General features: G+C 44.0%; 1 long non-coding RNA gene and 1 pseudogene across 1 annotated transcript; both read left to right on the forward strand.

Moving 5' to 3' along the window:
• Nucleotides 1–2,349: 2,349 nt before the first annotated feature.
• LOC123450439 lies at nucleotides 2,350–7,786 on the forward strand (annotated as a pseudogene).
• LOC123446365 lies at nucleotides 7,785–9,258 on the forward strand. Its single transcript, XR_006631333.1, has 2 exons — nucleotides 7,785–8,028; nucleotides 9,043–9,258. It is a non-coding gene; the product is annotated as an uncharacterized LOC123446365 (long non-coding RNA).
• The last annotated feature ends 16,941 nt before the right edge of the window (nucleotides 9,259–26,199 follow it).

Consider the following 26,199-nt stretch of genomic DNA (forward strand, 5'->3'; position numbering starts at 1 on the left):
GGCCCACTTGTCAGTGGCACACCACACACAACACAGAATTAACTAAAAAGGGGGTTGGTGGGGGTTCAAACCCACCACCTCTGCCTCACACGCACACACACCCTCCCACTAGGCTACCTAGGTTAGCTGCACTAAGCAGAGCAACATGCAGGATGAACCTGCACTGCATACAAAATGCCAGACAAAAAATACTGAAACAAAAGGGGGCGCAGGGTCTCGAACCCCAGATCTACGGGTCTGCACTTGGGGACAAACCCAACTGAGCTCGTGCGGTGCTACTGTCCAATAGGGGGGAACCACGCAAGATAAACACAGAAGAGGGGGCGCTTGCTCTGTTTTGACAGAGAGACGCCAACGACGATGCTCATCGGTGCACACGCACACTACGCATGGTGGCAGCGCTGCTGCGTGAGGAAACTACCCTATGCTACGCTACGGTGCGGTGCAGGGGGGGTAAGGACCACGATGCAGAGGGGCTACAGCCCATGCACGCACGCATGCATGTGCATCAACCGCTATGTGCAACCTGCCGGTGCAACTCCGATAGGGCGTTGACTCACGCACAACGACGGCTAGCAGGAGGGGATGCGGAGGAGAGTGGGGAGCTGCGGCTCATTGAGAGGGCCAAGAAGAGGGGATGTCCATGGCGCGATGGAGAGGAGATGTCGTCGTGGATCCGCTGCACGAAGGCTCGTCGAAGAGGAAGAAGAGGCTCGTCGGGGCATCGTGGAAGAAGTCCTTGGCGCTGGGTCTCCTCGAAAATGGAACTCCCCTAGCATCCTCTTACTCCTAGCAGGATCAGGGAGGAGGGAGACGCGGCCTATGTCACGAACGAGCTCGGGCCGAAGGTCTCCATGGCAACTGTGGCGCTCTGCGGTCGCCCTGACGGCGCGAAGGGGAACAGTGGGGGAGAAGGGAGAGGCTAGGGCAAGGAGAGGGGAAGGAGGAGCTTTATAGGTCGCACCGAGAGGCACAGAGCCGTCGTTCATGGGGAAAAGATCGATCGGCGGTCTCCATGGCGTTGTACGAAGCTGACGTCGATAGGAGGAAGGAGAGATGCGGTGGTGGACCTGGGCCGAACTAACTGGACATGGGCCGCCATCTCTCTCTCTCTTTGGTTAAAGAGTTTTGTAATTAAAACAAAACATGGAATTTTGGTTAAAACACACGGGCTAAAAGGAAAAGGCTTAAAACAAAATAAAAATATTCGTAGTCTTCTAAAAGCATGCCACAATATATAAAAATAAATTGGGCAATTTTGGAAGAGTAAAAATAAAACCCTTTTATTTAAAATGAGGCTCTGTTTCAATTAAACAAAAGGAAAAAATACATCCAACAAAAAGGGTGTTGCAACCCATAATAATAGGGTAATTTTTAGAAGAGGAGGAACATTTTAATGAGGAAAAACTAGAAACTTTTAAGTGTGCCACAATTAATTGGAAGGGAGGTTTTTTTTTTAAACCATGGTGCAACAAGGGGTTTTGAGTTGATCTTGTTGCACCCAATCACATTCAAACACCAACTCACGTCCACACATGCACTCACTCCATACCAAGGTGTAAACAACAAAAGACAAGAGAAAGAAGTTGTGATATGCATGATGCGAGATGCAACATAAAATGATTACACAATTGGGCTCAACCACTTATCATTAACATAGCAAGGTTGCCATACAAGCAAAGATTTACAAAAGGGAAAAGGAATGCACTGGGGCTGTTACACTAGGGGCCCACAATAGGTGTGTCATCGGAAAATGCACAACAGAGTCATGGTCCACACACCTGCGCGCGCGCACACACACGTCATCCATCCTTAGCGTTCCTGCATTTTCAGTCAAAGAAAATCACTATAAATATTTTCAAAACAAGCATCTCAAGATTTATTTAGCTCGAGACATATCACTACAAACATTTTTGTGTCGTTGAAAAATGCACAACGAAGGCTTGGTCCACACACACATGCATGGGTTACACACACACAAACACACACACAAAAGCAAAAGAAAATAACTCTAAATATTTTGAAAACAAGGATCTCAAGATTTATTTACCCGGTTAACATATAACTACACACATTTACTGCTAAATGCGTGTAGTGATCGTCTCACACCGTCTAAATGAACATTGAGATCTAGCAACTTCCCAACCGGTCATCCATCCATGTACTACTATACCCACAGAATGCTTAACTTGTGAGTTCCATTCGAAATAGTTAGGGGCTGGGAAGTTGCAACTTGTTGATAAGGCATGTCTCCTATCATTTATAAGGCATCCCCTAATGGGCACCTCGTGGGACCAGCTACATATCACACACATTTCTTGTAGTACTAGAAACCTTGTGCGATGTGTCATGGTGGCGCCGCCGACGCCTGCATGGACTGATGATGACGTCTCGCTCATGCTTGATGGCGCAATGCCGCTCCTCCTCTCCGGCCTGCTCCGTCTCGTCCTCCTCATTGGGGGATTGGAGGGAGAAGCATGTTTGGATAGAACACCATTTTAATATCAAATGCATAACTTATGAAAGGAGGAAACTCGAGCTAGTATGACACGTGCGACACCATGCTTACACACGCACACGCTCCTGTAAGGTGTATAGAACTGCTTTAAATTATTCATGGTTCGTTTGGCTTTTCTTTGTACTACACTAATTAAGTTTTCTAGGCGATTAATGTGCATATTTAAAATTTGAACTAAAAGCACATGCTCCATGTCACCAAAATGGGTTGAAAAAAATATATTTGTGTCCTTCGGTTCCATGTTTAGGTCCCATACGATGAACGTGAATGGATTACAAACATCTCAGCGTCATGAGTAGGCGACATACATTGAGATACTAGGATTTTGAAATGCCCATGAGTCCAAAACTCATATGAAATTCTTGAAACTTACCCTGGGCAGAGATAGGGGCAAGCAGGGGCTGGACCCGTGCCCATCGCTCGTCCCGCCCAACGATTTCTAGCAGGTAGTAGTATAGGTATTCAAGTATTATATATAGTATTACTATAGATGTACTAATTGGTCCAAGATAATCACATCATTAGCCCATATAAATATTTATATAATAAGTAAGTTAATAAAAGGCCCAATAGCCCATGTACATGGCTGCCTTGAGTTGTTAGTTTGCCCTACAACCACATGGGATTGATGATTGATCTCTACTATTAAAGCAGGATGTGCCGTCGTGATGGTTCAACCTCCGCGATGGTTCGACCTCCCAGCGATCGATCCCACCTCGCAAGAAAGAAAAAAACCATCGTACGATCCCACCTTTCCTTCGTTCGACCTCCTCTTCCCACGCCCACGTAAAGAAAAACGGTAAGAAAGAAAAAAAAACCTTCGTCGATCTCGTCCTCCCACGTCGCACGTCCCTCTCCCAGTCTCCCCCACCTCTCGCCCCAGATCCGTCCTCTCTCTCGATCTCATGAGAAAAATCTCCGTCGCCGCCACCACACGCAAATGAACTGCCCAAGCCCAAGGTGCCCGCCATCGAGGCTGAGGCGGAGCGCGCGGCCGCGGCAGCCGGGGTAGTGACGGTGGAGGAGTGGAGGACCTGCTGCCCCTGCTGATCCCTTCGACGATGCAGCGAGCGCCCCCCCCCCAATCTCGCTGATCCCAGTGGGCGTCATTGGGCTTGGCGATAGCGGACGCGTCTACGCCGGCGTGAACCTCGATTTCCTGGGCGCCCCTCTCTCCCAGGCGGTCCACGCCGAGCAGTTCTTGATCGGCAACGCCGCTGCCGCCATGGAGCCCGCACTCCGCGTCATCGCCGTCTCCCACATGCCCTGCGTCCACTGTCGGCAGTTCCTACAGGAGATCTCAACACAATTGGCTTGCTCTTGCATGCCAGAGATACAGGGAGAAGTGCGCCTTAGGAGCTGAACCTCCTTGGGATGTCCTAGGCAGTGCATCAAAAAAGGAAGGAGATGATGTGTATGGTTCTTTGATCTGATGAGATCATTGGATCTACATGACTTTGTGCTGCCGGCAGTTCCCACAGGAGATCTCAACACACTTGGCTTGCTCTTGCGTGCCAGAGATACAGGGAGAAGTGCGCCTTAGGAGCTGAACCTCCTTGGGATGTCCTAGGCACTGCATCAAAAAATGGCAGGAGATGATGTGTATGGTTCTTTGATTTGATGAGATCGTTGGATCTGCATGCCTTTGTGTTATCTATTTATTAATTTTAGAACTGACTGACTACCTGATTATTGTGCTTGTTCAATAAGTTCTGTAACTACTATTAAAGCAGGATGTGCCGTCGTGATGGTTCAATGTCCGCGATGGTTCGACCTCCCAGCGATCGATCCCACCTCGCAAGAAAGAAAAAAACCATCGTACGATCCCACCTTTCCTTCGTTCGACCTCCTCTTCCCACGCTCACATAAAGAAAAACGGTAAGAAAGAAAAAAAACCTTCGTCGACCTCCTCCTCCCACGTCGCACGTCCCTCTCCCAGTCTCCCCCACCTCTCGCCCCAGATCCGTCCTCTCTCTCGATCTCATGAGAAAAATCTCCGCCGCCACCACCACACGCAAATGAACTACCCAAACCCAAGGTGCCCGCCGTCGAGGCTGAGGCGGAGCGCGCGGCCGCGGCAGCCGGGGTAGTGACGGTGGAGGAGTGGAGGACCTGCTGCCCCTGCTGATCCCTTCGACGATGCAGCGGGCGCCCCCCCCCCCGATCTCGCGGATCCCAGTGGGCGCCGTTGGGCTTGGCGAGAGCGGACGCGTCTACGCCGGCATGAACCCCGATTTCCTAGGCTCCCCTCTCTCCAAGGCGGTCCACGCCGAGCAGTTCCTCATCGGCAATGCCGCTGCCGTCGTGGAGCCCGCGCTCCGCGTCATCGCCGTCTCCCACATGCCCTGCAGCCACTGCCGGCAGTTCCTACAGGAGATCTCAATACACTTGGCTTGCTCTTGCATGCCAGAGATACACGGAGAAGTGCGCCTTAGGAGCTGAACCTCCTTGTGATGTCCTAGGCAGTGCATAAAAAAGGCAGGAGATAATGTGTATGGTTCTTTGATTTGATGAGATCGTTGGATCTGCATGCCTTTGTGCTGCCGGCAGTTCCTACAGGAGATCTCAACACACTTGGCTTGCTCTTGCGTGCCAGAGATACAGGGAGAAGTGCGCCTTAGGAGCTGAACCTCCTTGGGATGTGCTAGGCACTGCATCAAAAAAAGGCAGGAGATGATGTGTATGGTTCTTTGATTTCATGAGATCGTTGGATCTGCATGCCTTTGTGTTCTCTATTTATTAATTTTAGAACTGACTGACTAACTGATTATTGTGCTTGTTCAATAAGTTCTGTAACTTTCTTATGTGCAGGACATCTGAACCGGAGACGGTGGTGGACAGTGACACATCAATGAATCTGACTGAATTGGAGGTATAAATGCTTTCTTCTTGAATTGAATTTTTGAAATTCTTCATCACCTGTTCATAATCGAGGCCATATAACCTGGGATTTAGATGGTGAAGTATTTGCTTATGGATGACACAGAGGTACAGTTTTCTTTGCATACGTGGAAATGCAATTGATCTATGCGAAGGTGCGGTGACAACCTAGGGCAATATATTGCATGGGTGTATATTATTTGCATGTTCCACAACTATTGGGAAGTTTGGGTGTATACATTATGGCATGAATTGGTTCTTTGGCAAAATGTTCATGGCTGAAAATTGGTGGGGTTTTTTCAGTTCAATTTAGAGAACATATATCATTGCCATAGTTTTTGGTCTGGAGCAAATGTCTCATTGCCATAGTTTTTGGTCACACAACTATCCATCTGCCACCAGTCGAGGCGTCCAGTCCCATCCCAATCCCCAATCCCGCCGGCGGGGCCTCACCACTGGAGACGACCACCAAAGACCACTACAACGCCTCAGATATAGAATGTCTGGAGGAAGGTGGAAAAGAAGACATGAGGGAGAGGAGATGCAGCGCAAGCTCTCGCCAGATCTGCTCCTCTTCAACGGCAGCATAGTCTTAGTCCTCTTGCTACCTCCCCAAGACGTTCATGCCATGTTCCATGCCCATCCACGAGGTACCAAAATATAACTCCAACTACAGGTAGATGTGATATGTGGTGCCCCTTGTTGCTTTACCTCTCGCTGCTACTGATAAAGTATTTCTAGCTAGCCTTTAAATTCAGTGCTGTTGTGATATCTGTTTCTTTGTTTAAATGTGTCTTGGCTACTTGATGGCATAGTAAATCATTCTGAATTTACCAGCAAAGACATCAAAGGACTTGTATTTAGGGAGATATTTTAATACCACCATCATCTTTTGAAGGATCACATGAACGGCTCTGGAAAAAAAAGCTTTCTATATCCTAGGTTTCTGTTATATAACTGTATCCCTTGTCCATATAATTTTGTCTATGCAACAACATTCACAACTTCCCTTGGCTCTTGATTATTCTATTATGCAATGTTATTGACCATTTATAGAGGCATTTTGCTAACTTAGATGAAGATACCGAAAAGTGTGGGGAAGTCAACATGAAGCATGTTTCTCTCACAAAGGTAAATTACATTATCACATCTTTCCTTATTGTATCTGTTATATATCTGGTTCAAAATGATTTGTGTCGTCATACATAGCTTATGTTAAAATTGATTAGTAGTATCAAAATGCATTAGTTAATAGGCTTATTTACAAAGCTGGTTCATCATATTTCAAAGGTCTATTTATGCATAATATGAATTATTGTGATGTATCACAGATGTTGAAAGTTGATGGTTTTGATTTTGAGATGACATAAATTTTGGAATTTTCTATATGGACCTTTGGTCGACTACTTGCACGACTACAAGGTTTAAAAAAATTACTTGTTGAACTACAACAGTTCAGTCAAAAAAAATGAGAACAAGTTGAGTGCAAGTCCTCCCATGTTCTTCAAAGGATTCCAACATGTATTTATTAGCAATTTGTCACATACCGACCTCGTAGTCTTATTCACCATTTATTAAATTTAGAACTGACTGATTAACTGATTATTGTGCTTGTTCAATAAGTTCTGTAACTTTCTGATGTGCAGGACATCTGAACCGGAGACGGTGGTGGACAGTGACACAGCAATGAATGTGACTGAATTGGAGGTATAAATGCTTTCTTCTTGAATTATTAGAAATTCTTCATCACATGTTCGTAATCGAGTCCATATAAACTGGGATTTAGATGATGAAGTATTTGCTTATGGATGACACGGAGGTACAATTTTCTTCGCATACCTGGAAATGCACTTGACCTATGCGAAGGTGCGATGACAACCTAGGGCAATATATTGCATGGGTGTATATTATTTGCATGTTCCACAACTATTGGGAAGTTTGGGTGTATACATTATGGCATGAATTGGTTCTTTGGCAAAATGTTCATGGCTGAAAATTGGTGCGGTTTTTTCAGTTCAATTTAGAGAACATATATCATTGCCATAGTTTTTGGTCTGGAGCTAATGTCTCATTGCCATAGTTTCCTACACGAGATCCGCGGCGCCGCCGGGATCCGCATCCTAGTGACCTCCGATGCCGCCGACGGCTGCGCAGCCGAGTGGCGCATGCTGGCGTCGCTCCTGCCCCGCCCCTTTGGCCCCCACGATCTCCTCCCCAAGGACGCCCCCTCGTCCTCGAGCCACACGACAACCGCCTCAGCGATCCCGTCGATGACGTCGCCAATGGCTTCGCCGTCGGCGACCTAGAGGGGCGCCTGAAAAGGACGCTGCGGAGGCTGCGGCGCACGCGACGTACAGCGGGTGCCCGTCGGGGTTCGCGGTGGTGTAAGAGTACTACTAATAGGCAGAAGTATCAACCCCTATCTCTAGATCGATGGTACGGAACAAAATTAGATGCATGTAGGGTGAGCGCCATGTTGAGATAGCACTACTTTTTGATAATTGATTATCTCTCACTTAATTCGCTCTCTTTCACAGAGTCTACTATGTTTCGGAAAACATATTAATAGTATTGTTTCTAAAATGTTGATTAAGATCGTATCGTTTCTTGAGGCTGAAGCTGTGTTGCAGGTATGCCATTATTGCTTTTGAGCCTTTCCATTATATTTCTTTGACATATATGTTTCTAGAATAGTACTTAGTCTTTGTACTACATGTTGGATAAAATTAAATTCGTTATATGCTTCAACTGGAATGACTAATTGATAGTTTTACTAGGCTTTCATGGCAACCACTCTTTCTAGGTCTGCTGAAAAATTATTACCCTCGACTCCTTACATTGTCCAGTTTTGAACAATCTTTGTCTGGTGTGTGTCTAAGCCAAAGTGGAATTATATTTTTAAGAGATATCCATTTAACATGTGTAATGGTGCTTGCTTCTTATGGCCCTCTTGAATTGTGTGCCCATGATACACTGTGTAGATAATTAGAAACTAAAATGCTAACTCGATACATTCATGATAAAATCATTTTCTTAAAATGTTGGTTTATCATGGTCCTGAAAAACAGGTGTATCGTTATGATCCCCATGTGCTATTTTATAAATTGTCGCAAAATATTAGAGCCAAGGGAGAAGTACTCACACTCGCAGCTTCACTACCAAGTGCAATTTTGTTAGAAAGACAAAGACATGCCAAATTAACTTGAGAGCTCAAGCACGCGGAAAATAGAGGGGTTGTTGGAGGGTTGCATGGAGCTCATGGGAGGAACAAAGTGTGAGTAACAAGCCAAAATATTGTGCGGAGAAACATTCCGCCTTCACATTCTTTAAAGAGAAGGTGGTTAAGAAGATGTGAGGGAAAAGTGCGATAGAGAACAGTATTTTGCTGCTATATGAATAGAATTCACACGCATGTACAACACACATTTCTGAAATTAAAACAATTGTTTGAGCAATGTTATTATCTATTTTTATTTATTCCATGGTAACACAGGGGCATTCAGTCCTAAACATTGTTCCCATTCACTTTGTCGAGTCATTGTTCTTCATTCTCTTCTTGTTTCTTTTTCATTGTCAAGGCTATGTTGTTTTCTTTGTATTTATTTGTCTATGTATTTTTTAATCATGTTGTTTTGGTGACATAGATTGATGATGGAATTCGAACAGGCTTTCCGAGGACAAGGTTGTGCGGTTTTTGTTCAGTTCTACATGGAAAATGATGGGACACACCCTCCTTTGGATTTGTGGGAGCTGGCTTCAAATTATGTCTAAGTCTTTTTAGCCAAGGCAATGTGTAGTTCATGATATGCGAGAACATTTTTTGCGTAATGCCATCCAAGAATGTCATGTGTGCTGGGGTCTTTCATGTGTGTTTTTCTACTTATGAGGTGAACAACATTATGAATGGCTATGTGTTCTGTACAAGAGGCAACCCTTTTGTAACATACCTTTTTCTCTCACATGAAGAAAAAACTTGCTCCTCTTTTTCTAACTAGCATAATAAATAAGCATTGTGAATGATAAGTATTGAAGTACCACTTTTGGTCGGTTCACTAATTCTTTTGAGTCCTTCACTCATTTTTAATGTTTATAAGCTAATAATGGCTGTGATGTTTTTGCCTGTAAATTTCTATCGATGTTCCCTAAATTTTATAAAGGTGCATTATCTAATTATTATGTGCTTTCTGTGTGTTCATGAAATGCACCATGGACGTGTTGGAAGCGGGGGGAATATATGATGCACCGGAGCTTGGGGTGCTACCAGTGCACGAGCTCATGTTGCGCTTTTAAAATGTTCAAACAATTCTGAAAAAATTATCACATTCACACAACGTCAATGTAGGTTGTCACAAAATTTCAAATTAAAACTCAATACATAAATTAAACAATAAAAATACAAATTCAACATTGAATAATACATAACATAACTTGGGTTTTAGATTTGGTCTGTTATCACACTGATGTCATATTTATCATTTTTGTATCTGCAAAAATATTTCAAATTTTGATACAAAATTTTGTGAGATTGCATATTGATGTTGTGTTAATATGCTAGATTTTGTTTTCATATTTTTTAAGATGTTCAATGTCATCCAATGCACCGGTAGCACCAAGTGCGGGTGCACGAGATACATTCCCGTTGGAATTGTTCATTATTGTTAACTATGTTTTCGTGTTTAGTTTGATTATCTTATCCATACATCATATTTGTTTTTCTTTAAGTTTTTTGCAATCAGGAAAGTGTTACATTGACATTGTGCTACATGCATCTTACCATTATTTATAATATGAAATTTTAATGCACCATCATCACTTCTGGTTTACAACTATGTCATTTTTAGATCATATACATACAATGGGTTTTCATCTCTCGCCTTACACGATGTCCATTTCACTGATATCCTATGTAGTGGATAAAAGGTAACCAACAATGCCAGGGTAAATGGATGAAGAGAAGACCACTAACAAAATACTCAAAGAATGTTACCGACAAATGCCAAAACAGGAGACTAAAAGAATATTTTAAATCAATAAAAAATATAATCTAAAAAGGTATACTATTTTTAAAATAAGGTTTGAACCAGTGACAAGAATGAACACACATGGATGGAAAGTGGAGAGAGGAGGAATGTCTCTTTTCTAGGAGAGGATAACTGTGGAGACACAACTATTATCGAGGAGAATGGTGATGAGAGAAAATCATGACACTATGCTCAACAAATATTTCTCAATTAGAGAAAGTTTTTGATAATTATATATTTTTATCCCGTGGCAGCGCGCGGGCATTCAACTAGTTGATTTAATCTACTCATCGTTCCTCGTGGGTGATGCATAGTTTGCCTTGCCGCCGCTGTGCGTCGTTTGTCTTCCGAGTTCCGCCAATGTCGGACTGCCGCCCAACCACCAGCTCGCTGCCACAGCGCTGCCGCCCAGCCGTCGGTTGCCACTGACTCGCTCCCACAGCCGCCCTCGTTGTTTGTCCATTGTCTAAGGCTGCAGGAGGAGGAGGCTTTAGTGGGAGATCAATACAAGAAGGTACTAGTACATACTTGTACCTAATTACAATTCTCCTCTGAATCTACTTGTACCTGATTACAATTTTACTCTGAATCTCTGATGCATTAGGGGTGTGTATAAAATAGTGAATTACTCTGTTAATCATGTTCATGTTTTTCGTTCTATATAGAAATTAATGAGGAAGCGAAATACACCAACAGCTAGGGGATGAATTCCTTTTTAAGCCAGTTGGAGTGACTTCAAGCTCCAACATTATTGGTGCCGAACGTGAGGAGCAACCTATTGCAGATAACAGAACAACTGGTATTTCTACTGATATGCAAACTGATGACCAACAGACTGTGACATCGAAAGAAATTGCAGGAGGAGAAGGTACAATTGGAAGCACAGAATATGTAAGGGACCCCGGTATGCGCAAATTTGGGAACTCCCTCATGATAAGCAAGAAGAAGCACGTCGCTTCTTTATTTTGGAGAAGCTTATCGGCCATACATGGAAAAATATCCATACAATGGAACAGGAAAATCCACCGTCGATTTCCATACTGTTATTTCAAATATTTTCCTTGGCTAGAGTATTCGATAGAAATATATCGTGCATACTGCCTACCCTGTTTTCTCTTTACAAAAATCCAAGTGGAAGGTGTGGCTCTGATGCATTCATAGTCAGGGGATTTAATAATTGGACTAAGGTGAATGATGGAAACCAATGTGCTTTTTTAACTCGCATGGGCAAAGATTCCAACTGTGCTCATAAATTTTCTCAGCGGTGTTATGATAATCTGAAAAATAGTATGACTCACATCAATAAAGAGATTGTGAAAGCATCTGAAAAATCTGTCATAGATGCAAGGCTAAGGCTTAAAGTTACAATTGATTGCATCAAGTAAGCAAAATTTTCTGTTTTGAGAATCCAAATATTCTATAATGTACTATAAAGCAAGTGATAACTTTTTTCTAGTTGATTTCATCACGTGGTTCACATTCCAAGCTTGTGCTTATAAACATCATGATGAATCTCCAGGATTAAGTAATCAAGGTAATTTTATTGAATTGGCGAGGTTCATCGCTTCTTATAGCAAAGAGGTGAATCCAGTTGTTTTGGAAAATGCTCCAAAGAATGTGAAGTACACCTCCCATACAATGAAACTAGAAATCCTCACGTTACTTTCTTGAAGAGTTCAGAAAAAAAGAGAGATGAAATTGGTACTAGCAAGTTATGCATTATGGTAGATGAAGCACGAGATGAGTCGAGAAAAGAACAGATGGCATTGGTTCTTCGATTCCCGAGCACCGAGGGGTTCATACAGGAGCGTTTTCTTGATGTAATTCATGTCACTGATACCACTACTTTGACTTTCAAGAAGACAATTTGCGAAGTCCTTTCTGATAATAATTTGAGTATCGAAGACATTAGACAACAAGGCTATGATGGGGCAAGCAACATGAGAGGTAAATGGAATCGGTTAAAGGCTCTAATTCTCAATGATTGCCCTTATGCATAATATCTGCATTGTATGACTCATCAGTTATAGTTGGCGCTTGTTGCAGCGTCAAGGGAGGTACATGATGTGCATAATTTTTTGTCTACATGCAAATTTCATTATAAATGTTGTTAGCGCATCGACTAAATGTAATGATGAGTTGTTAGTAAATAAAGCTGCAGGGATTGCACATGAAATTGAATTGGGAGAACTCGATACAGTAAAAAGGGCAAAATCAGATAGGAACTTTACAGTGACGTGGGGACACTAGATGGAGTTCCCACTTCAAATCAATTCAGAGTTCACTCAAGATGTTTGGCCCTACACTTGAAGTCCTAAGGAGTATAGCAAATGACCATGCAGCCTCGAAATATTCTAGAGGAGATGTTGTAGAAGTCTTGCAAATAATTGTGTCATTTGATTTTGTGTTTATTTTACATCGAATGGAGAAAATCAAGAAAATCTCTAATATTTTATATCAAACACTCCAAAATAAGTCACTTTACATTCTAAATGTATTAGATTTGGTCTCAAACACAAAGGTGCTACTTGGTAAGTTGAGAGAAGATGGTTGGATCCCTTTATAGAGGAGGTTAGTTCTTTTTGTTTGAAGCAAGAGATTGACATCCCGGATCTGAATAGCGGGTATATATATTATCTTGTACGTACAATTTAGAATATTATTTCTCGTATTTACTAATATATGATGTGATTTGTAGGCACGTTGACATGACAAAGTGTCGCAACAATCACCATAACACTACTACATTACATCACTACAAAGGAGATGTGTTTAATGTTGCCATAGATCAGCAATTGGTTGAGGTAAATGATCATTTTGGTGTTCAAAGCACATAGCTTTTGACATTTGTGCTTATTTGGATCCGCGACATGACACATTTGACGTGTCTAATATATGCACACTGGTGGAAAAAATTATCCCGCCGACTTCTTTAGTCAAGAACGAGCTCAATTGGAGTCTCAACTTCCCCATTTCCAACTTGATGTTTGCAACCATCCAGAGCTAAAGAGTTCACCCTCACTTGCTGATTTGACTATTGCATAATTAAAAATGGGTAAACTTGCTACAGACTCAATGGTTGAATCTTAAACGATTGATAGATTATTTCAGTTGTCCATAACTCTTGCTTATTTGACTGATTGATTACTATATACACGTAAAGCTAATACATACTCAATGGTTGATAGATTACTATCGTTGGTCATAACTCTTCCGGTGTCAACCGCGACAACTGAGCGAGCTTTTCCAGCTATGAAACTAGTCAAGACACGTCCTCGAAGCAAAATGGGAGACGAATTTCTTCGCCATTACATGGTCGTCTATATTGGAAAGAAAATAGCTGCAAAAATCACATCTGATGAAATAATCAATTTGTTCGACACTGGTAGTCGTAGAGATCAATTTAGGCTAATAGATATGTAACTTTATTTTATAGTTCTATTAATATTTTCTGTGCTTTGTCCTCAACGTTACTGTAGGACTTAATATGTCATGATATTTCGTCCATTCTATGAGCATTGGTTTCTCAACCCCCTCATGGTTAAATCCTGGCTCCGCCCCTGGTGAGATGACATGGCACCTATACGACATGATAAAGTGTTTGACTAATTTTGGACAAGTTTTGGGACAACTCTTTTGCACACCGGAACTTCTCTCAAGAAGCATCGTGGTTTCGATCCGGAACATGTCACATACGTGGATGTAACGACATTCAATGCCTCTTCTTACCTTGATTTTTCTTTCTACATGAAATATAAACTAATGCAAGTGCAATACTAAAATGTGGATATATTGAGGGCTCGTTCGACGCTCTTTATACATTAATTGAGTTTTTATAGCCATTTAATGTGCATAATTGAAATTTGAACTACAACAAGGACATGCTCCGGGCAACAAAATGTTTTAGAATATCACTTTTATGTCCTTGGGTCCCTGTTTAGGTCACATGCAATCATTACAAACATCTCGGTGTCATGACTAAGCCTCAAACATTGAGACAATATGCTTTTGAAATCCCCATAAATCTGAAACTTGTCTAAAATTCTTGAAACTTACCCCGGTGTCATGACACAACTCTTATACGACATGGTCTTTTTTTGCCCAATTTGGGACAAGTTTTGGGACAAACCTCTTACAAATTGGAGCTTCCCACGAGAAGCCCCATGGTTTCGATATGGAACATGTCACCTTTGTCGTCGAGCCAACATTGAGTTTTTAGTCATGCACTTAATGTGAAGAACTAAAATTTGGACTACAACAAGCACGTGATCTAGGGCACAAAGATGGATTAAAAACTATTTTGTGGTCCCCTGCTTAGATTCCATGCACTAAAGGTCAATGAATTACAAACATCTTGGCGTTGTGACTAGGCCGCACACATTGAGATTATTGGTTTTGAAATCCTTGACAAACCAACCCTCATCTGAAATTCATGAAACTTACCTAGCATCATGCCACGACACATTTATAGCGTGCTATTTCTTTTAAGAATTTGGGACAAATATTTGGACATGCATCTTACAAGCCAAAGCTTATGCAAGAAGCCTCGTGATTTTGATAGGGAACATGTCACCTTTTGTAGTAAAATTACATTCAATGCGTCCCTCAGTGCACTAATTCGGTCCTTTTTATACATTAATTGAGTTATCTAGGGATTTAATATGCGTAATTCAAATTTTGAACTAGAATCACATGCTCTAGTGCACAAAAAATTTGTTGGAAAATCATATTAGTGTCCCTCGGTGCTTGCTTAGGTCCCATCAACGAATGTGAATGAATTAGAAACATTTTGTCATGTAGCTCATGGAACCGCAATCATTGATAATCCTGATATTTGAATTCCCGTAAATACAAAACTGACAATGTAAAGGTTCACACAATAAGAGACAATGTACACAATTTGTATTAAATGTTATTATCACGAATGGTTGCATTACATGAATCATGTGTGTTCTGACAACAATTAATTTGGTAACACGCGTCCAACTTTTTTTACTTGATATGGGGGTGTCGTGTGAGCAATTGTTTGATGATAGGATGCATGTGAGCCTTCTGTCGCACAGGTTCCATGGGATGTGTGAGAGCTGTCCGCCGCGCAGGCTTGACGGGACGTGTGAGAGGTGTCTGCAGCGCATGCTTGATGGGACGTATGAGAGCAGTCTACTGTGTAGGCTCATAGGGAAGCGATACTTTAACCTCCAGTCCCTGCTCGCCTCGCTCCCAACTTCTGAATAAATGGGGTATGTCCTGCTGTTTATCATGCGGTTAATGCACATGGATGGAGGGACTAGTATGCTTTTGATCCCATTTCCCCACTCAACATAATCATTGTTTTGTCTAGGCCTCGCTGAGAACTTGACTTTTCGTCGGTTTTTGACTCGTATACATGAACCTACGAACCAAATAATATAGCAACAAATTTGCACCAGCAAAGGATAATTATTCTCTTATATATTTAGGATAATAAAAAATGCCACATGCGGAAACTCCCCTAAATAGACAGGGGCCAAAGAAGAAGGAAGACACAAACAACAATCTGGGCCGTTTCTATCTAATTCTTGATGGATTGTTGGGCGCGGAGTTCCTCAATATCCTTATTCATCGCCTCCACGACCTCCATCTCCTCTCGCCTCTCCTCCACCATCTTTCGCATTGCAGCCAAGTCGCATGATTTTTGCCCGAGAGCGTTGATGCTCTTCGTCACGTATGCATGAAGTTCCTTGACAATGCTAGAAATTCTTTCACGAGCCCCTCGTGCTCGTTGTGGAGCTTCGCCAAGTCTTGCAAAAGTTCCTCGGCGAGTTCATTCAACCTCCTCTATGTGGCACTTCTCTTCTCGAGCAGTTTCTTCCACGCGGCGATCTGATCCTTATGCTTGTCGTGCTCCTTGCAGAGCTTCGTCTTCTCGCCCATAAGTTTCACCATGAGGTCGGTCACCTTGTGAACCGAGGCCACGCTCTTCTCCAACACCTTCACCAAGGCATCGATCACTGCCTCCTTCTTATCAAGCTCAGTGCGTGTGTCATCGCTGGCTGAGGAATCCAACATTGCCAGCTCGTCTAGTTCGCCTCCGAGGTGAATGCACTTTTGATTGTGAGAGTTGTCGCCTCTCCGTGAAAGACCGTCCGAGGCGTCCGTGGCATCGTCGGACATCTCTGATGTGGCAAACACGACTTGGCTAGAGTTCTCTCGCACTTCCCCAGCATGGCAACGGGACCTCTATGTTGCTTCCGCGGCCTTGGTCTTCCTTCCTTGGTTATATCTCGACCCATAACCCCCCTCCTATCAGCCATGGCACATGGAAGGAGTGAGTAATAAGAAAGGTCTATTTTTGTGATGGGGAGAGGAATGTGTGGTAATTTTCGAGTAGGTGTTTTTATAGCCTATTAGTAAACACCTGGTAAGTGGGAACGCCTTTAGGTTTGGTATGTTTGAACTGATTTGCGATAAATTAAAGCGTGATAACTTGGAATGTGACATGAAACAAGCTAAAATTTATTGATGGTTTTGGTTCCCAAGCCCAAAACGCTTTATGGTTTTTTCAAACCAGGTGGGATGGCGTACATGGGCCCGTGTTCTCGGATGTGTTTACTTGTCTGCCCACTATCACACACAATCCACCCATCCTAAGTGCTCGATGGATGGACCGGAGGGCATCCCACGGGTGGAAGACGATAGTTGACAAGAAGTGGCGCCCTTCCAAGTGATCCACGGTGTACTGGTGCTAAGCATGCCACATATAAGTAAAAAAATTGACATGGCACAACAATAAGGAGGAGGTAACATGATTTGGGCACCAACATAGCATGGATTTGCGTTTAATTAACTTAACTAAATATGTCCTACCAAAAGGTCGATATGTATCATTTCATACGGTTATAATAAGACATGCTAAAATAGGAAGCACTGGCAGCCTTCCTACGACGGTATGCTCGAAATCAATGGTCAGCAGACAAGAGCACCCTTGTGGCTGTTCCGACGTTCACTCCGAGTGTCCGGACCCACGGCCACGGTACCCTGTCTCCGCCTGAGCAGCTCCTGGTGCTTCTAGTAGGATCTTGGGGCTGCTGGGCATCCTCGGCCTCATCCAGTAGACCTTAACATAGCTTAATCGCGCGCATGACAAGCCCATGGAACCGCTACACCTCTCTGTCTTCGCACTCATAGTGAATTTCATGCACAACCATGCCCCCACAAGATATCAAAGTGACATTGTTCTACTTTGCTGGGGACATCATCTCCGCCAACGAGGCGCTCTAGCCTGGCCACATAATAGTCCGGATCGATGATGACACGATCGCCGGTGAACTTGACAAAGCTGCCCATATACCCGCTCATCAATGAATTGCACATGCATTTTTCCCATTCTTGGCGGGGTATCGGACAGTTGAAGGGTACTGGAGACGACGACTCTTCGGATGGGTCATCGATCATGCCAACAAACAACTCCCGATATTTTCAGCGGTGGATGGCAAGCATCTCTTCATACTTCCCCTACAATCAGACCACTACGCGCTGAAGGAAAGGCACGACGAGATCAGTGCCGATGGGCCACGATGCCATTGGCTCCTTCTCCTCGTCAAAGATGTAATACAAGAAGGGGCGGGGTCATTGTCGGCCTCTAGGTTTGGTTGCATGTCAAGGCACCTACATCGGCCTTCGAGCTTTGATTGCCTCAGTACAGGCCGACGTTGACCTCCGGGCTTTGGTTGTGTGTCAAGGGGCCGTCGTCGACCTCCGAGCTTTGGTTGTGTGGAATGCTTTGAATATATAATGGAAGATATAGGTGTGGACTAGGGCTTCACACAATGTCGCTGGGTTGCCGCAAGTGTCATATAGAGCTAGCCACTCGGTGGTGGCAGGAAACCAACGGAGGACAAGGCAGGAAACGTTGGAGTGGATTGCACGACACGTGTATAATGCCATCAATTTCTACACCGGGGTATCTGTGTAGGTACCAGCTAGTGCACACCATCACTACTTGTACATGGACAGGTTTCGGGGCTTCTCCTAGTTAATTATGCAAGTAAATAGTTTATTGAGGTAGTCGGTTATGTAATTGCATGTTTAATTAGGTTATGCATCTTTGTATTGTTTTTCCCAAATATTCAAAGCTTGTGTACCATTGCATCGATTATGCGTCTTGTATTTGTAAGAATTTATCTTGTTCTTCTGTATAGAGAGCAAATTACATCGTGAACGATTAAACTAATAAACACGATGATGATGATTTGAACAATCACACACAAGTGTTCACCGGCAAGTGTTTGCCCACACCACACATAGATTATTAGCAAAAATCATGTGTCTCTTATCTGTGTTCACACACAGTTCAGATAACTAACCTGTTTGCCCGGTATTACACACATGTTGTTATGCGGAATCATTTCTGTTATTTTGGCTAATCACCCACAATTCATTTTAGTGACCTATATGTTGTATATCACACACGGCTTGATCTGAACAACTGTTTGTGTTATTTTGACACGTTGCAAACAGTTCAACCGAGCAACATGGTTGCCGTATATCGCACACATCTTGATCTATGTGATTGTTTGTGTTATTTTATGTCATCACAAACAGTTTCTCCGGGTGAATTGTATGTCGTTCATCCCAGATACTTTTATTATGTTAACTGTTTGTGTTACTTTAAGTCTTCGCAAATATTTATCGAGACGGACTGTATGTCGTACATCGCACACACTTGTATTATGTTAACCGTTTGCATTTCATCCCATCACTAACAGTTTGTGCGGGTCAACTGTCGGCCGTAGATCGCACGCGCAACTATTTTCTCTATCATATTTCATGGACCCGCCATCGCACACAGTTTACGTTATTGAAGACACAGCTTGAATTATACCATTTGTGATTCATGCATCACACATAGTTCCGTCGAAGGGTCTCTAATTGATGTGTCGTCTTTGGACCATCCTACTATAGTGTTTGAAGCCCTTGTGATTGCAGTCTTGCATTTTTAAATTCTTCAACTAGTCTCTCAAATACTTCTCCTAAGAGAAAATATCCATTTTCTTGTTGTCGAATTTGAAGTCTGAGAAAGAGCTTGAGTTCACCCATCATAGCGTTTTGAGACTCCTGGGACTTCATTCGCCCGAATTCCATGCTCCGAGCATTATTAGTAGAACAAAAGATAATATCATCAACAAACCTTTGACAAACAAAAGATCACCATCAATAGCATGAGTGAAAAGTATCTACTCGACAAAGGATTCATGCCTGGATCAATAGCATGAGTTATTGGATCCAGGCATGAATCCTTTGTCGAGTAGATACTTTTCAAGGTATCGTACCAGGCTCGAGTAGCTTGTTTCAGACCATAGAGAGCCTTTTTCAACCTAAAAACTTTGTTGGGAAATTGAAGATATTCAAATCTAGGTGGCTTCCTAACATAGACTATATCCTCAGTTACACCATTTAGGATAGCACTTTTCACATACATTTAATAAAGGAAGATATCATTGAAATTTGCATAAGTGAGAAGAATGTGGATTGCCTCATGGCAAGAAACAGTAGCACATGTTTCACCAAAATCAATATGTTCGACCTGTGTGTAGCCTTGAGAGACAAGACGTGCTTCTCTTCTCACAACAATGCCATTCTCATCTTTCTTGCTTCTGAAGATTCACATGGTGCCGATAATATTATGCTTCTTATGATCCGGTCGATCGACCAATTCCCACACATCATTGAGTTCGAATTGCACTAGTTCCTCTTGCATGGCATTCATCCAATCGGGCTCATTAATGGCTTCCTCATACTAAGTAGGTTTTGTCAACGAGACGAAAGAGAAACTACCACAATAGTTAGCCAAAACAATGGCAAAACAAATTGTTGATCTGTAACTTGGATTCTCGAGGTCGTCGAGAAGTAATGAGGGTTTAACTCGATTTTCCGGTCAAGGATGAGAAATTCCACCAGGATGATCATTTTCAATTTCTTCGGCATCAACATCTGGATTTACATTTATTGTGACATTTTCATCAGGACTGCCATTTGGTTCGGCATTTGGATTTCCAAATGCATTTGATGTGTCATTTTATTCGACAGTTGCTTCATGAGTTCTTCTGCGAGTGGCACGCACATCATCAGCAAAGGATTCAAGAGCATTTCCTTCAACAAGTCTAACGTCGCCACTTTCCATTTGTCTAATAGCATACAAAATAGGGGTTTCATCAATCACATTTGGCAAGTGATCCTTTTTTAGAGTCGTTAGATCCATCGAACCACACATTTATCAATTTCATAACTTTTCTGTGGTGAGAGCTATAGACATGATAAGTATGCGAGTTCAAGCCAGAACTAACAAGAAAATCTTCATGTGATATAGGTGCAAACTTATAACTATGAATCCTATCATGAATGTAGCATGGTGCACGGGAAACACGGAAATATGAAACATTTGATTTCTTGCCAGTGATAAGCCCATATGAAGTTTTGTTGTGGAACTTGTGTAGATAAACACAACTGATAACGTGGAAAGAAGTCTTAATAGCATCAGCCTAGAAGCGAATGGGAGTTTTGTACCCACTAAGGATAGTTCTCGCCATTTCAATGAGGGTTCTATTTTTTCGCTCAATAACCCCATTTTTCTAAGGGTGTATGCAACAGAGAACTCATGTGTAATACCATTTTCATCGAGGAAATCTTTGATATTGGTATTTTTAACTGAGTACCATTGTCACTTCTGACATGCTTGATTCGAACATCATATTCATTCTAGGACTTCTTGGCGAATCTTTTGAATATGTCTTGGGTGCAAGTTTTGTCTTCGATAAAGAATACCCAACTGTAATCAGAGAAATCATCAATTATAACTAAACCATACTGACTGCCATCGGAACTTGCACAATTTTTTGGCCTGAATAAGTCCATATAAATGAATTCTAGAGGTGTGGTTGCGGTCCTAATTTCCAGGAATGATGCTTCTTGGCCAATTTCCTAGCCTCACATGCACCACAGAAATGAGCCTTGTCAAATTTCACATCAGGAATACCACGAAGATGATTTTCTTCACCAAGGTTTGCAAAGTCCTCTGACCTACATGACCAAGCCTTTGATGCCACGCCCATCCTTTTGTTGCTTTTGGAAGCAAACACGATTGGACTGAGAGACCTTTAAACAAATCCACAATATACAAATAACTATTTCTATTTCCTTTGAATATGAAGGAATTGTAAGAGGCCATAAAGACAATGCACTTGGATATGGAGAACAATACTAGCATGCCTAGATCAGAAATCTTGCCACTAATGTAAGACTGAATCCAAGGGACTAAACAACTAAAACATCATCAATGGTCTTGTCCTAGATATGGCCACTTTACCTAACCCGGTTACCTTTACTTTGTTGTTGTCGCTGAAAGTAATGCATTTCTGTTAAGAAGTTAAGTTGGGGTCGATAAACAATGACTTGTCCCTGGTCATGTGACTAGTGCATCCACTATCCATAGTCCATTCAGTACACCCGAGGACATAGTCCTACAGAAGAACTAGGCATTCTTACCCACCCACATCTTGGCAAGTGGCTCCGAAGCATTTGTACGAGCAGGATAGGATTCCTCTCGATAGCCATAAGGGTTATTTCTCGAAGGAGAGGGAGCATAATCAAAATAGTAGGCATTAAAATTCTTTTTGGATGAGTGAGCAAAATGGTTATATGAATTATGCATATAGTCATCTTGTCGCCCTTTCTTAAGGACATAATGAGCATTTTATTCCTGCATTGTTATAAGACAAGTAATAGGTAATGCCTTGATAGTTTCCGTTGCTACCCAGATGGTTCGTTTTGGGAAACCATTTCTGTTGTTAGGTCTGACAAGCGAGAAAAAGCTTAACCACGCATACTTGTAGTTATCCACAGAGTCATCATGAGCATAATCAGAAATGTGGGATTCAAATCCGAGAGTAATGATCGGTCAGGCACTTTGCTCTTAGTAGCAACCCATGTAGTGTGAGGATATTGATGAGGTGTCCTATAGGTACCATTTTCATTCAGTTCCTTTCGAAACCAACTCCTTATTTTCTGAGATTTTTGTGAAGAATGGATTTATTCAACACATGACAAATGGTTTGACGCACCTTGAGACTTTTGACATTCTAGTATGAATGAGGTCCTTCAACCTAGCATTCTCATCAAGAACTAATACGGTTTCCTTGGTTGTCAATTGAGAAAGTCTCTTTGTCAACCTTTGAGCATTCGGCATTAGATTCATTGTTAATACGTTCAAGACATTTTAAACAAGGCGGAACAAATACTTCAAGTTTCTCCTTGAGTTGTTGGGCGAGAGGAGAATTTTCTTTGATCAAATCTTCATGAGCCTCTTTTAGTGACTCGAGTTCTAATTTCCTTTTCAGGTAATTATAACTCAATTTTTCATGGTGAGCTGATAGAGAAAATTGACGACTCGTCAAATCTACAATTCGACACTAGACAACAGAATGCTCCTCTATCAGCGATTAGTTTTTGTCCATCTCCTCAACCGACAACCCTTCATATTTCCTTAGAGTTTTCTCATTTTTAGAGAGAGTTTACTTTCTTCTTGGCAATGTGGAGAACTTTAGCATGGTCATCTTCATCAGAAGAAAATTGATCACTCGTGTAAACCTTGTGATGTTTGGAGGATATCTTTTATTTGATGCTTTCTACGGAGTCGAGATCCTCAAGGCTGAGCTAAAGAAAGTGAGGCAAGAGGTTGCCGAACAGAAGTCGGCAGCCAAACAAGCAGTCGTTGAACTAACATCGATAAAGGTCACCACTGATAAGCACGAGGCCAGGGTGGCCGAGGTGCAGCTGGAGCTCAAGGATGCCATCACTAAATGTGAGGCCCTTGAGCAAAAGAATAATGATCAAGCCTTCCAGCTGACATCGTTGACCTTGGCGGTCCAGGAAGTGCGGGTGGAGGCACAAGGCTACCAGAAGGAGCGCCGCGAACCCAAGCGTATTGTAGATGGTAAACAATACTTACTTCAATGCGTCTTCAACGATAACAGGTTTGCATTGCTCAAACGAGTGTGTCGTTCCTCACGTGCTTTTGTGGATATTCTGAGGAGTGTGGGGGATGCGGCGAGGCATTTCGCTTCATGGGAGAGGGATGCCGAGCTGAGGCTGTTCTAGGCGTAATTTCAAGCCCCGAAGCACCCTCTCAGCCTCACATATCAGATGAAATAGCTGATGGAGTTACATCGGATGGCGGAGCCAACCATGAAGGACCTTTGCATTAGGCTATGAACTACGAAGCCGCTCTCGAGAAGCTACTTCGGCTATGTGTAGAGGTTGTGTGACATCGTTCCCCAGATTGACTTCCCGAAGTGTTTTATATGCATCGAGGGAACTCGGAAGGCCTTTGCAAGGACCATGGTGCACTGCCGAAGATCAAGTCGATCAAGATGGCCACCGGACCCCCGCCTCCTGGGAAGGAGCATAGGCACCCTGAGCATGGGGTCCTTAGTTCCCCTGACTTAGGCATGGGCAGCCCCGGCCCCGAGGCGACAACTCCTTGCCGGGCTCACTTCGAGCCTCAAGGAAAACCAAGACCAAAGTTGAGGCAGGGCGGCAATAGTCGCACCGGCCTATGCACACCTCTGCTCATGGCACCCGGCAAGATCCCAACCCACCAAACAGCCCCTCCACCTCATGAGGGGCTGATTATCTACATGAGCCGAGGTGTCGAGCTGGCAGGCGGGCAGGCAGAGCTGCCAAGGGCATTTGGCCATGGCAGCGGGTGCGTGCTAGCCATGATGACACCTGACGCGCGGCGGGGCAGCAGGATAAAGAGGCAGCTGGGCGGACAACATAGAGAGAGGCAGTCCTTGCCGGGAGACGCCGTCCACGCGCCACCTCATCGTGCATTTAATGTGTCTGTCCCGGACGGTGAGAGTTAGGTATTTCCCACTACCTACTTTGGCAAGCAGTCCCATAACTGCAGTACGGAGTGTACACTCAGTACGAAGACCATTTTGGCCACTCTGGTAACCCCTTATCCTATAAAAATAGGTCCATGGCCACGAGAACAAAGGGAGACACCGCGTTTGATCACACGTATAGTAGATCCCTCGAGCATACTTGCAGGGACACTCCACTCTTGTACCCTTCCTACCTAATCAACAACCAACCACAACAGGACGTAGGGTTTTATGCTCCCGAGCGGCCTGAACCTATCTAAACCCCCTTCGCGTGCGACCTTGTCTACTGATGTCGTGCGTACACTGAGACCCCCCTACGGAATCGTAAAAGGGTCCTCCTAGGTCCCATAGATCGTCGCTGGTCTGTTCCCTCGACATCTTTGATCTGCCAGGTAGGGGGAGTTCTTCTATGCGCGTATCCTCACCGGCATTTCCGTGTGCCTTCCTCGGCGCCCATAGCGTCCAAGAGGACCAGGGGTGGCATGGCAACGGCCCCATCGACATCCAGACTGCCAATGTCGGCCACAACGAGCGACGAAGGTGAGGGTGGTCACCACACACATCACGCTGGCGAATGGAGCCATAATACTGCGCGGAGCTCCATGAGCCATGGCCCGGACCCCGCCGTCATGCTAGCACAAGCCACTCCGACGGTGGCTAGGGGCGACGCCAGGGCCACAGCGACAACTGGGACAGCGGTGACCGGACTTCCTCCATGCCCCTCATTAGACAACTGCAAGGCACGCCCGCGGGATGACGACCCAGTGTGTCGCGTGATTAAGACCCATGCGCAAGGAACATAGGACCACGCTCAGCGACCTCCCCCTGGTGAGGACCGCCAGCAGACGACGACGTGAGAGAGTGATCCTTCTCGCACTACCAGGAGTACGAACGCTACCCGCGCCTCGGCCTACCCGGTCCCTAAGACCATGGGAGAAGCTCTAGCGTAGGCTCAGCTACTACTGAACTTTCTGCATGAGCCAGATTTGATGAGGATTGAAGGGCGACCATATGCGGCCTATTGTGCTTCGCCAACAAATACAAGCCAGATGCGGCGGGTTCCTCACGTGCATGGTGTGCGGCCCCTGCAGGACCCAGCACCGGGCCCGACGCTAGCGGGGTGCCCACGATGCAGTCACCCCATGACAACAGCAAGCCACCTGTCAAACAACGTACAAGACGAAGTGTCTCAAGCCCAACGGACCCATGGCTCAAACAAGATCAATGTCAAGTCTTGAAGGACCGGCGTAAGGAGGATGCACGTACCACAATCGAGAGGCGGCATGAGACATGCCACTAGTCTGATGGCCGTGCGGATCCAGTCGTCGATGAGCCCACACGAGGGGCGCCCGGTAGCCCACCTTACGAGGTAGGATGCCCGGTGTTCACCCATGAGTTGCAGCATGTTCGCTGGCCTTCTAGCAGGGCCTTCAAGCCAGAATGGTCGGACAAGTACGACGACAACATCAGTCCATCATAATTTCTAGGCATCTACACCCACACGGTGCAGGCTGCCGGGGGAGAGGATGAGAAGGTTCTCGCCAACTACTTTACGTTGGCACTCAAACCCAATGTGAGGAGTTGGCTGATGAACTTGCCGGAGGGGTCCATCTCCTCCTGGGTGGACGTGTGCAACCAGTTCATTTGGACCTACCATGGGGTCCACAAGCTCCTAGGACAGCCGAGTGATCTGCACGTTTTGCCCCAGTGGGACGGAGAAACCCTTCATAAAACATCCGCAGATTTAGCCGCGTGCAGCACAACATCCCACACATCCACCCCGTTGCGGTGATTGATGTGTTCCACACGAACGTGCGCAATCGCCGCATACGTGAAGAGATGAGCATTAACAAGGTGC

This window comes from Hordeum vulgare, chromosome 4H (genome assembly GCF_904849725.1).
Source record: "Hordeum vulgare subsp. vulgare chromosome 4H, MorexV3_pseudomolecules_assembly, whole genome shotgun sequence".
In the NCBI taxonomy this organism is placed as follows: Eukaryota; Viridiplantae; Streptophyta; class Magnoliopsida; order Poales; family Poaceae; genus Hordeum; species Hordeum vulgare.